At 41.8% G+C, this 13,281-nt stretch overlaps 1 pseudogene; it reads left to right on the top strand.

Moving 5' to 3' along the window:
* The first annotated feature begins 1,064 nt into the window (after positions 1–1,064).
* Positions 1,065–12,747, top strand: LOC103272765 (annotated as a pseudogene).
* Positions 12,748–13,281: the final 534 nt, after the last annotated feature.

Raw genomic sequence — 13,281 nt, 5'->3', positions numbered from 1 at the left:
TGGCTGAGAGAGGCGTGGGCCGCTCGGGGACGCGTCTCGCGGCTGGCCCTTTTCTGGCGCTCGCAGCACCCGCTCGCCAAGGGCAATTTCCTCCGTTTCTTTTCTTTTCTTTCTTTTTTTTTTTTTTTTGAGTCGGAGTCTCGCTCTGTCGCCCAGACTGGAGTGCAGTGGCCGTTCCCGCCACCGCAGCCTCGACCTGTGGGCTCCGGCGATCCTTCCGCCTCAGCCTTCCCAGTAGCCGGAACTGCAGGCGCGCACTACCCCGCCCGGCTCATTTTTGGTTTATTGTAGAGATGAGGTCTGGCCAGGTTGCCCAGGCGTGTCTCGAACCCGCGGGCTCAGGCAATCCACTCACCTCGGCCTCCCAAAGGCGTGGGATTACAGGGATTACAGGCTAAACTCGTTTTCTGGCCCCGTCGGCGACGCCGGCGGCGCCGGATCCCACCCGTCCCACCTTCAGTCAGGCTGCCCCGCCCGGCCAGGGCCACCCCGCGGCTCCTGAGCCGAGCCTTTTCCCTGTTCCTGCCCGCAGGCTGCTGAACCCTAGTCTGGGTCCTATGATTCCGCCCCCGACTTTACATCGCCCCAAAGGAGCGATGTCCTCACCTGGAGGCCACGGGCTCCTCTCTGGGGACCCGCCGCCGGAATCCTGGAGTCCAGCCCGGGAGAAGAAACCAGCGCTGTCGGCGGGGAACTCGCTGAAGTATGGACATTTGACCTCCACAAGGATCCCTCCTCTCGGGGTCGCTAGTATTCCCTCCGCCTTCCCCATGTGAGAGGTCATCAGTCCTCTGAAACTCATGCCCTCTGGGGTCCGCAAGGAGACCAAGGAGAGGGCCTCGGGCCGCCCAGAAAAGCGAGGAAAGAGGACGATCGGGTCCAGGCCAAAGAACAGGGCGTCAATAAAGGCTCCACTGCAAGAAGGAGAAGGTGTCACTGACATCTAGACCCCGAGAGACCCAGTGAGAACTCGTCCTTGGGGCACCGTCCTGGGCTTCTGGAGAGAAACCTCCCTTTCCCACCCTCAAAAAAACAACAACATTGAGAAGGCCCAGGTGTCTCCAATGAGCGCCTTCTGGGAACAGCACCCAGTTTACAGTGCACACGGCTCTGCCGAGGAAGTCCCTAGTCTGGGGACAGAGGCAACCACCCTCCTGGACCCGCCCCAAGCTTCTCCTTGGAGCTGGAGAAGTCCTCCACGGAAAGGCCGAAGTCTCCAGCTCTCCGGGCTGGCGGATGTTGCTGATGCTGGAGAAGCTTATGCAGGGCAGCGAGTCTCAGACATGCCACCACGGAGCTCCCCCACCCGGAGCTGCCAGCCAGAGGCCCCCCCAGGCAAGTGCAAAACCCCTGCTCCTGCTTCTGCCACCTCCACTGCAACTGTGGCGGGATAAGGCTGAGCTGCCGGCACAACCCGAGTGCCCTCTGTTCTATCCCCATACCCTTCTCCTCAAGTCTCACTCCTGCAGAAGGAAGTCCCAGACAGTCCTGTGTGTAGATTCCTATCCTTTTTTCCCCTTTACTCATCCCTCATCCGGTCCATTCCACCATGATCCTTGTTGCCCCTGACAAGCCTATCAATTCCACAGGAGTTTTTCCAGCATCTTAGCACGTCTGCTCACTTCACCTCAAACACCACTTCAGTCACTGGGGTTGTTGACATTGATAGTACTCCTGTTTCCAAGAGAGGTGAATTTCAGATCCACCTTCAGTTCAGGGAGAGTGCACTCCCATTTTTTCAAATCCAATTTTTTTTTAAAGGGAAATGACACACTAAAAAGTCATCAGTCTGCATCTGCCCACCTATTTTAATTTGTCTAGCTCCAACTATTTACCATTCCTTTGGCTAGAAAACTACCCATTGACCTGAATTTAGGACACTCCATGATCAACAGCAGGGGTCCTATGTCCCCATACCCTGTTTTGATAAGACTTCCTATCGTGGTTCCTCCAGTGACCCCCACTCTACTGTGCTAGCTCAGCCACGTCATTATCCAAGCCAACCTTCTACTCCAGGACTTTAGATACCACCCCTCCTTCCATGACTGTCAGCACCAGTCCCCTGCTCTTTCCAGGAAAGGTCCCCTATTCACACAGAGCACCCGAGGCCTCACTGCTCAACATGGGTGGTGGACTGGAGAATAGCACTATAGATCTGTAGGAGTCCTCTAGTCTCCCTTTGAGTAAAAACACCAGGGAACCACCCAGCCAGGTTGTTCCTTGTGACTCTAGAGTAGCCTGCACTGTTGATCAAATATTTCCCTCTTCAACCAGAGTGACTGGACTTGTCTTCTTTTTTCTTGCATCTGTGTCAATCATCTTTGCTTGCATTTAGCTATTCAGCAAAGTATTACATGTTTTGCAATTGCAGTAAAGTGTTCCATATTTTACCTACATATTTACTCTGAGGTATTGCTGGGAATGGTGCACTGAGAAGTCTCAAGAGAGGAGTATCATCTTCAGATGTGCCTTACAGTGAGGAAAACTGAGGCCCACGGAACTAGTTTCTAATGTTACAGTCCTTACATAGACTATGAGGACACTTCTGGCTCTAAGACTCTCCAAGCGTGGGGTAGGGACCAAGATGTTCAGTGTCATTGGTTGTTGACAGTCACATAGATTGCTGAGGATATGTTGACACCTAGTGACAAAAAAGAGGCAGTGACAGATCCCAGAAATATGAGGTAAGGCACACCATGAAGGGTCACACAGGTAAGTAGAGGGAGCTAGAGAGAAAGCCTGAGCAAGATCCGGTATTGTGATTTCTGTCTCCTGAAGCCCCACTCTGGTCCCTGTCAGGGCTGGGGGCCTCTACTTAGAGTGAGAACCAGGATGTTTAGCATCATTGAGGGGAGACAGCATGTGAGTAAACGCAGATGGCAGGGAGATTCTAGGAGTTGACATGTGACAGACCTTTATGAGGGTCTGGTACATAACAGTACTACTTTTCTTCATCACTTGCACCAGAATCTTCCCAGATGCTCTTCAAATGACAGTTTTTATCTATTATAACACAAATGTGTGAATTTTACCTATATATGCCAAATTTCAGATACTGATTTTACATATCTTATTCCACTGGACACTCACAGCATGCCTTCAATGGCAAAACTCCATATCTTCAAGGAGGAGAGAGGCTGAGGGAGAGAGGAAGTGTCTTTTATCTCATTCAAAGAGAAAGTAGTAGGACCAGGATAAAAAAACAGGTGTGACTGCTGCAAATCTTCTCTTTTTGCACTTGATACAGCAGTGCACGCGTAGAGGGGAATCTCAGAAGTGTAGTACACATGTCCCTTGTTGACATATTATTGGGCTGGAGATAGTTTTAGCTTATAACAGTTAATCTGCATATTCAATATACTATGCCAGTCCTTCATCTAATTACAACAGTTCAATATTATGGGTTGAATTAATAAAACCAAATTGTTTAGGAAATTAAAGGTACAATAGTGATTTCTCATATCCCTTGCAATACTGGTTTTACTCTACTCAATATGCTAGACTCAATAGCACTTTCTACTAAAACTTTATATACAATTTTCACATGATACTAGTAACATTTATGGCCATTATAGAATAAGGGCTAATAGCAGCGTCTAAATTATAATGCTCTGTTAACACATGCAGTCAAAACCAATTACATATGTGTGTATGTTTATAAAATCAATGTTATATAATAATAACTTTCACTTTAAAAAATACTTTATGCATTTGCATGGGCCAAGTGGGAATGAGGTAAGGGTTTTTACTTTGATGAGTCATAATAAGACAATGGGTAACTTTAGTTTTTTTTTTCTCTCACATATCAGTGACGCTCATTTTGTTTAAGTAATTGTGCAGGCTCTGCTAGCTTAGTATTATGAGGAGCAAAGGAGGAGGGAGTTGATATTAACAGGGGAAAAGGTTAGCCTTATTAAAATAAAAAAAAACTTTGTGAGGTTTTAAAAATAACTTGTTGAGACAACTTTTGAGAGTCTTGAACACTTGCTAAAATAAACTAAGGGTATTCAGAAATAGACATGGGAATTTTTGAGTTAAAAAAGATGATTGCAGCCGGGCTCGGTGACTCAGCCTGTAATCCCGTGCCTTTGGGAGGCTGAGGTGAGTGGATTGCCTGAGCCCGCGGGTTCGAGACCAGCCTGGGCAACTTGGCGAGACCTCATCTCTACAATAAATAAAAAATTAACCAGGCGTGGTAGGGCTCGCCTGTAGTTCCAGCTACTTGGAAGGCTGAGGCGGAAGGATTGCCAGAGCCCAGCAGGTTGAGACTGCACTCCAGTCTGGGCGACAGAGTGAGACTCCAACTCAAAAAAAAAAAAGAAAAAAAAAAGATGATTGCTTTTGAGGTTCTTTACCTGTGAGACTATACTTGCTAATGAAAGCTAAAACTACTTAGACATAGACATGCATTCTTTTTCTGATCAAGACAGAGTGACAGGAACTATACTTACTTTCTTCTTTTTTTCAAAGATAAAATATATTTCAATTTATGAGAAATATTTTACTGCTTAAGTGATTAATTACCAAAAAAACCCAATACTACAAATTAGAACATCATCCTTTGACAATAACATATTATTCATTTTAGCTTCCATAAGCCATGTTCAATAATAATGCATGTGTACTAAAGCTACAAGTGATTTTAGACTGTTTTAGATAAAAATTATATTTTAAGACTGTAAAGTTGCATAAATATTAACGTTAAACTTGCAAGTTCAGTTAATCATTTATTTATTTATTTTGAGAAAGGAGGATTTATTGAGAGGACAGAGAAGCTCCCATGGTGGGAGGGGACCTGAAAGGGTTGCCCAATCATTTATTTTAAGGCCATTTATTTTCTATAATTCCCAAACCTATTGCTATCAGAAGAATATTTGCAAAGAACTCAAGTCTCATAAGACTATTACTGGGCCAAACTGTATAAAGGAGATAGTGGAGTCATTGATATTACTCAGATGAAATTCTGGAAAAGTCTTTTTAGAGACTGTGTGTTCAATAATCAACATCTCAGAAAAGAAGTGGATTGCACTGTGATTGAAATATTTTTAATATAATAGTCAACCAAATCATCTTTCAGCTTTTGTTTAAAATCTCAAGGTGGATCCTTGAAAATTCTCAAGTTGTATGTATAACTGAGTAATAAATTAACTCACAGATTCACACTTGCCTATTGTTCAAAACTTTAACAAACGGTTCTCTCTTTTCCAAAGTTCCTCCCTGGGTCAAACGAAGGCCAAACAAAGCAGTCTCCCCCTTCTCCATGCTGTGATGAGACTTTGTGCTCTAACATGTTGGGAGATGATGGGTGAATAGATGCTTCCCAAAAAGTAACGGGCTAGCATTGGCTCTCTAACAAGTGCAGTCACTTTTGAACTTTGCTGAACCTTGATAAACTGTACTTACTTTCTACCAAGATTTACGTATAAAAATTAATCTTTATATATATTTAAAGAGTAATTCTGTGACTGTTTCAGCATACTTGCTCGAGAGAATTTCTCACCTTGACTCCTCAAAGAGAAATGCAAATGGACTCTGGTGCACTCCCTGAGGTGAAGACACGGAGCTGAGAGTACAGACAGAATCAGTAGATTCATTAAAATAATTCAAGTTCTCCTAAAAACAACATCAGAAACAGAAAAAAATTTGAACAATTGCATTTAGGACAAAATGGCTCATCAAACAATTGGCAGACTAAAGCCAACACTAACCCAATCACTGACATTAAATATAAATGACATAAACACCTCAAATAAAAGACAGAAAAAGTAAGATTTGATGGGAAAGAAAAACCCAATATTAGCAGCCTTTACTAGCATTTTATTTTAATTAAAATTATATAGATGGATACAAAGAAAAATGAAGAAAAAATTTACAAAATAATAACTGCAAGCAAAAGGAAGCAGAAATGGTTATACTATTTTAAAATGTATTTCAAGGCAAAGAATATCAAAGATAATTTCAACATAATCAAAATGTTATTTCATCAAGAGTACACATGTTAGTATTTATGCTTAGAGGACCTCAAAATATATGAGACAAAACTTTTTTGACTACTAGGAGATATAGAAAAATTCACAATTACAGTAAGATTCAATATTTCAATAATGGATCAAAAAGTAGAAATGGGGTTGGAAAAACAGAATATCCACATAGATACGAATAACCCTTATCTTGCTATATAGATATCAGTTGACAAGATGTGGAAACAATGTAAATGTACATCAAAAGACAAATGGCTAAAGAAAAAAAAAAAGATGAAAGAGAGGAACAGCAACAACAGCAGCAACAAAAGAAAGACTGTTCTTTCCCAAAATATGTATTAATGTGGCAAAAGTGATCCTCATACCAGCAATTACCTTAAAAGTAAGTAGCCTCAGTGCACCAAATGAAAGATAGTTTATAAAAGGTAGTTTTAAACACTTAGAGTTTATAAAAAAGAGTCAATAAAACCAAAATGCTATTCAAGTACTTGCTTTTTAAAAGAAACTCACTGAAACACGGCAGGTAGGTTAACAGTAAAAGGATGGATTAAGAAATATTATGTTAGAGCCAGGCTCGGTGGCTCAGCCTGTAATCCCATGCCTTTGGGAGGCTGAGGTGAGTGGATTGCCTGAGCCCGCGAGTTCAAGACCCGCCTGGGCAGCGAGACCTCATCTCTACAATAAATCAAAAAATCAGCCGGGCGTGGTAGCGCATGCCTGTAATTCTGGCTACTTGGAAGGCTGAGGCGGAAGGATCGCCGGAGCCCAGCAGGTCGAGGCTGCGGTGGCCGGAAGCAGCCACTGCACTCCAGTCTGGGTGACAGAGTAAGACTCCAACTCAAAAAAAAAAAAAAAGAAATATTATATTAACATTTCTGTAGATTCTGCTTCTGAGTAACATGATGCACTCTTCTGCCAGTGATGGGATTCATTCGGGTGTCCAGCATCCTCATGATGTCCATGCTGGCTACCCGCCAGTTGCTGAGTAGCCGTCTGTTTCATCAGTTAGACAGCCATGGTATTGCAGTGCTTGTGTTCACATAGCCCTTATTTACTTCTGTCTTGGCCCCAAAGTGCAAGAAGAGTGAAGCGGGCAGTTTGGATATGCCAAAGAAGAGCCGTGAATTGATTCCTTTAAGTGAAAAAGTGAAAGCTCTCGACTTAATAAGGCTAAATAAATAAAATTGTACACTGAGGTTGCTGAGACCTAGGGTAAGAACAAACCTCGTATCTATGAAATTGTGGAGATCTATGAAATTGTGGAGATAGGAAGAGAAGTGTGTGCTAGCTTTGCTGTTGCAACTCAAACTGCAAAGAAATACAGAGGGTTTAGTACTATCTGAGGGTTCAAGCTTTTGCTGAGGGTCTTGGAACGTATTCTCTGTAGATAAGTGGGAACACCTGGTGGTGGGGTGAACAAGGACATTCCTCAGGCTATAAACAAATTATTCCAGAGGAGAATGTAGTATGTTAGCAATGAAGGAAGAGTAATTGAAATGGGTAGTAGTTGGGCAAATATATACTGGCTCATTTTTTCCTCTAAAATTTAAAATCAATACATGAATGTATTGACCAAAAATTGTAACATTGTCTGTGTATGAAGGCAGATTTCCTTACTTTGGCCTCTTTTATAAAGACTCTGGGGGAAATTCTCTCTCCTGATTCCAGTGGTTGCCAGCAATGCTTGGTGTTCCTTGGCTGTAGACATCTCTCCACTCTTTGCCTCTGTCTTCACATGGCCTTCTCCCATGTGTCTGCCTGTGCCTTAAATTTTCTCTCCTCCATGCTTGTCTCTATATCCACATCTTCCTCTTCTAAAGACACCAGTCATTGAATTTGGATCCATTGTAGTATTTCAGTATGACCTCATCTTAACTTCATTACATTTGAAAAGACCCAATAACCAAAAAAAGTTACATTTATAGAAATTGGAGTTAGGATTAGCACATTTCTTTTGAGATGAGACAGTTCTGTTAATAATAGAGGAAAACTGGATACAGCAAAAACAATGTTCACTTCAGTCCAGGCCATAACACACCCACCTTTTCTTTCCAATTTTTCTACTAATCTCTAAAAAACCGAAAGGACATCTTTACACCTCTTCAGGCCTTAGTGCCCTTGTCTGCATAGAAATAATGTGAATCAATAACTTCTAGGGTCATTTTAATAAGATTCTAAAATTTGTTAATACAAGTTTTTGGCAATTCTCTATCAGACTCTGGAAATATAAATGTATATCAATATATGCTTAAATAACAGTTTCAACTTTAGCCACATTTATAATTCTAGAGAACCTTTCAAATTATTTGTGCTTGAATTAGAGTTACAAAACCACCAGCCCTTGTAGAGTTTCATCACATTGTAGTCATCTATTAAATTATATCAGTTACTGAGGAACATATGTAGTTGTTCTGTAATATCAGAACAAGTTTTTCTTTTCTACAAATGTTTGATATAAAATAACCACAGGTACATTAGTTCTTCAGAGTTGCTTTCAGCGAAGTCTTATTTTAATCACTTCTATGATAATTCATTAAAGGAAAAAAACTTGTGTCTACTTTGACAATAATCTAAAATCTCTTGCATGTTATTGACATCTGTATAATATAATCAACATTTTAAATTGTAGTTGATCACATTCTCTTTTTGTTGCCAGAGAATTCATATAAGGTCATATGAGTTTTGTGCTAAATTTCTCCTGGGTTCATTGTATTTCCTTGGACTCCACTGTCTTACTCGTGTAATTTAAAAAAACCCATTGGATTGCTTTTATGTTTTAAAAATATTTATATTCTGTATAATACCTCAGTTATAATAGTTTTCAAGCACTTTTCTTTAACTTCTTTTATATAAAATGAAAAAAATGACATGTATTACACATATAGGCTATAAATTCTGTCCACACACTGTTATAAAATTTTTAAGACTTTTCCCCCCTTTTTTGGTAAAAGGAGGTATTACTTTGACAAAGCCCAGTCATTTCAGTCAAGTGGGTTATATTGTTCTGCATGTGCAAGAAACTGTGTTTAGTAGTATTGTATCTTGGCTTTTATACTATCTGCATAATTCCTTTATGTATTTGTGAGAATATTTTAAACTGAACATCAAAACAGCTTGTGACAAAGCAAAACACAGAAATATTTTATAAAAAGACTAAAATTATTGAACAGTAGTTTCGGACTTTAAATTTCAATGCTTAATAATTACATTAAATTCATAAAATACGGCAACAGCTACTCTCATTGTTGTCCTGCCTGTGGTGCCCTTCACAACATGTCTTTCCCTTAATAAATTGTATCTTTTCTTAAAAAAAAAAAAAAAATTCATAGAACACTTGCAGAGAAAGATTTTACTGTCCATGTCTTTCTGTGTCGCTAGTGACAAACTTGTATTTCCAACAGTCTAACACAAACAAAACAAAACAAAATCTTTCACTGAACTATGAGACTCGGCTATAATGGGTTTACATAAGCTGAATCTAGGACTCCGGATGAGTTAGAAAGTCTCTTCTCTCTCTCTGTCTCTCAATCTCTCTGTCCGTCAGCTTTTTATTTTTAACACTTTAGAAAATTTAGTTCACCAGCAGCAACTTGTAGTCTTGCAACTGTTTAATGATTGCTATGTAAACAGCATATTTCTTTCCTGATAACACTGAAAATATCCCAAATTCATTCTAGTTTACCAGGCATTGAATCCTGCAGACTCTTCTGGAACCAGACAGAGATGTCACACACCTTGAACCATAAGAGGTAAGCTGGCACATTTAATATCTTTAATAAGTAAGGATTTTAAGAAAATTAAAGTGATCATCATGTATATTCACAAGATGGGCCTGAATAATCAAACTCAATATTTCCAATTCTAAAATCTATTCTTTTTTTTGTTTTCAGGAACCCATGTAGGAAATAAAGAAACACTATTTTTAAAAACTACAAAAGGATGCATGGATGATCATTTTTTTCTGGACAATTTATCTAGCTATCATTATGGAATTGTCATTCTGAGTATGAGTAATATGAGTAATCTTTTTTTTTTTTTTTTTTGAGTTGGAGTCTCACTCTGTTACCCAGACTGGAGTGCAGTGGCCGCTCCCAGCCACTGCAGCCTCGACCTGCTGGGCTCCGGCGATCCTTCCGCCTCAACCTTCCAAGTAGCCGGAATTACAGGCATGCGCTACCACGCCTGGCTGATTTTTTTGATTTATTGTAGAGATGAGGTCTCGCTGCCCAGGCGGGTCTCAAACCCGTGGGCTCAGGCAATCCACTCACCTCAGCCTCCCAAAGGCGCGGGATTACAGGCTGAGCCACCGAGCCCGGCTAATATGAGTAATCTATAGGTCAATCAATTATCTTTACTTATTGATTATGAAGAAATTATTGAAGGTACACAAGAACAAAAAACATCAGTCCATGCTCTCATTTAAGTTAATTGGAATATTTTACAAACATTTTCAACAAATGTTCACATAAGAAGTGCCAAAGGATTGGCAGAGAAGACAAAGCATATAAGTGTTCAGAAGAGCAGGGAGACAACAGATTTTGGGGGCAATTGTGGAAGATTTCCCAGGGGTGGTGACAATGTATGAGTGTGACAATAGTATCAACCTAGTCTAGCATTAGAATATATTGTAGTTGACAGAAAGGAGTTAGTGTGATCAAAGTTGGTAGAAAGTAATGACCAAAGAAACAATGGGCAACCAGACTTCTCTGGATTTATTTTATGTGACATTGTACAAGTTATTTCAACTATCTTTTAAACACACATCATCTGTAAAATGAATATACTAGTTCACATAATTTTAATTTCCCGCATAGTGCTAAAGGTAATTTATGATAGCTTGCTATGTGAAATTCACTGAATTAATGCAGTGTACATGGATGAATCTATTTTGTCTTCACAATAACCCCATGGTGCAGACCCCATGATGCAAGTTAAGGGTGGCACTAATCAGTGACCTTTATCAAGTATCATCTGGATATTGTTTAAAACGCAGATGATCAGGCTCCATACTACACAAAGTTAAGGAGCTTAGCGTCTGAACAAGATTCTCAGGTGATAAATTTGTGAATTAATTTTTGAGAAACCCTGTTGTCCAAACACTATCAATATTGCTTTTTTACTGAAATCTGACCAAACACCTACAGGAGCTTTTTCAAAATCAGTCAGCTAAAATGATCAAGAACCAATTTTAAGGAAATTTGGCCAAGTCCTTAGCCACCGTTTTGACACCTTTGGTCTCTATGATTCTGTGAATCTACACACTGGATAAGTAGGGGATTAAGTTGGAAAGAAAGCATAGCAGGGTGGAGGTAAGATTGCATTGCAGGGTATGGACATTGTCCTGGGAAAATGGATATTTAAAAATTATTGAATGTAGAGACAATAGTAGAAAATTCTATGGTATTCAACTAAGACATTTTAGGCTACATGGGCAATAAAAGAGTAATTTATTGTAAGTGTAGGAAAATATTTCAGGAATTCTTGGAGTGATTTTTCAGTATATGTGACCAGAAGGAAAGACTGAACAAGCAGCCAGAGTGGGGCACATCCCCTGTGTTATAATGTTTTTTTCTCACTTATAAGTATACTAGTTATACTTCTGTTATATAGGTGATGCTAGGTTTATAGAAGATGATGTAAAAAGCAGCTGGATCCTAGTAAGAATTTGTTAAATGGGTCCGCGACAAGGTGGGCGAGGGGCTGGGGGGTGGGGCACGGAGCTGGCGAATTTTCTGCGGGCTGCAGAGTGGCCATGGTTGTGGGGTTGGCGGGCCGCCCCCTAGTCGTGGTGCCCTGCGGGGGGACCCGAGGTCTCCTGCGGGTCCCGGGCTTGCGGGTGCAGGCTCAGCCTGTAGAGGGTGGCAGAGGTGGCCTAGGCTCCTTGCACCCTGCGAGCCTACCTACGCCACACGCGATGGACAAGCCCGTGGGAACCTGGCTGTTGTACCCGCCGTGCATGGAGCATTGGTTTGGCATCCGAACCCGGTTGATTTCCAGATTGGTGCATGCTGTCCCTCTTTGGCATGGAGCCATTCTGATGTGTGGGGAGGCTGTGCTTTAATGACATGTGGGACCAGGACTATGGTTAAAAGGTCACAACAACAGCCAATTGCCCAAGAGCCACTGGAGACATTTCAACTCTCAGTCCTTCGTTTTCTGGGAGGAAGCTGACCTTGGCGCTGGTTGTTCTTCTGTGTCTGAATTGCTCCAGTCTAGCCCTGGGAGCAGCATCCTTACTCCTTGTGGCCACCTATCCACGAATGAAAAGGACATACTGGCCTCAAAGAGTCCTGGGGTTGGTGTTTAAGTGGGGCGAGTTACTTGGCTGGTCTGCCCTCAAGGGTTCCTGTGAGCCATCCATTTGCCTGGCCCTTTGTTTTTTGGAGTAGTGTGGACACTCATTTTTGAAACAATTTACGTCCTTCAGGACGAAGGAGACGTTCTGATCGGCCCTGATTCCACAGCATTGCAGTTCGGAGAGAACACCAAGCTCAGGCTGGGTGGCTTCCGCGCAAGGATGCTGGGGGCGCTGTGTCTGGTGGGTGTGAACAGCGGCCAGACGGCCCCCTCTTATGCTGCGATGGTCTCTGTGGGCACCCACCTGCCTCACTAGATTGACACTCTGGACATCCACAGACCTGAGGACTGCCGGGATTAATTTACCTTCATTCAAACTCTAGGACTAATAGTTTTTTGGGGGATTGTCTTGGGAACTTGTGGGAAAAAGACAGAAAACAGAAAAATGAGTACAATAGAAAATTTATGAATAAAGTTTATGTAGGAATTATTAAGACAAAATTTTAAAAGCATAGTTAAGTATGAATATAAGTCTGCTGCAATATGCTAAATAATTCAGAAACTGAAGATAAAGATTGAGAGCCCATCTGCCTGGATTGTATTTATTTTTATTTTTATTTTTATTTTTTTATTTTTATTTTTTGAGTTGGAGTCTCACTCAGTCGCCCAGACTGGAGTGCAGTGGCCGCTCCCGGCCACCGCAGCCTCGACCTGCTGGGCTCCAGCGATCCTTCCGCCTCGGCCTTCCAAGTAGCCGGAACTACAGGTGTGCGCTACCACGCCCGGCTGATTTTTTGATTTATTGTAGAGATGAGGTCTCGCTGCCCAGGCGGGTCTCAAACCCGCGGGCTCAGGCAATCCACTCACCTCAGCCTCCCAAAGGCACGGGATTACAGGTTGAGCCACCGAGCCCAGCTGGATTTTAATTAAACTATTTGCTAGCAAAATCCTTCCACTGTCCCAGAAACAGGACTCGGCAGGACGTGACGACCCAGAGTATTGA

The sequence above is a fragment of the Carlito syrichta genome, unplaced genomic scaffold, assembly GCF_000164805.1.
Source record: "Carlito syrichta isolate Samal-C Ts95f unplaced genomic scaffold, Tarsius_syrichta-2.0.1 Scaffold313204, whole genome shotgun sequence".
NCBI classification, from domain to species: domain Eukaryota; kingdom Metazoa; phylum Chordata; class Mammalia; order Primates; family Tarsiidae; genus Carlito; species Carlito syrichta.
The sequence above is the reverse complement of the archived record's forward strand: the minus strand, read 5'-3'. Positions and strand labels throughout refer to the sequence as shown.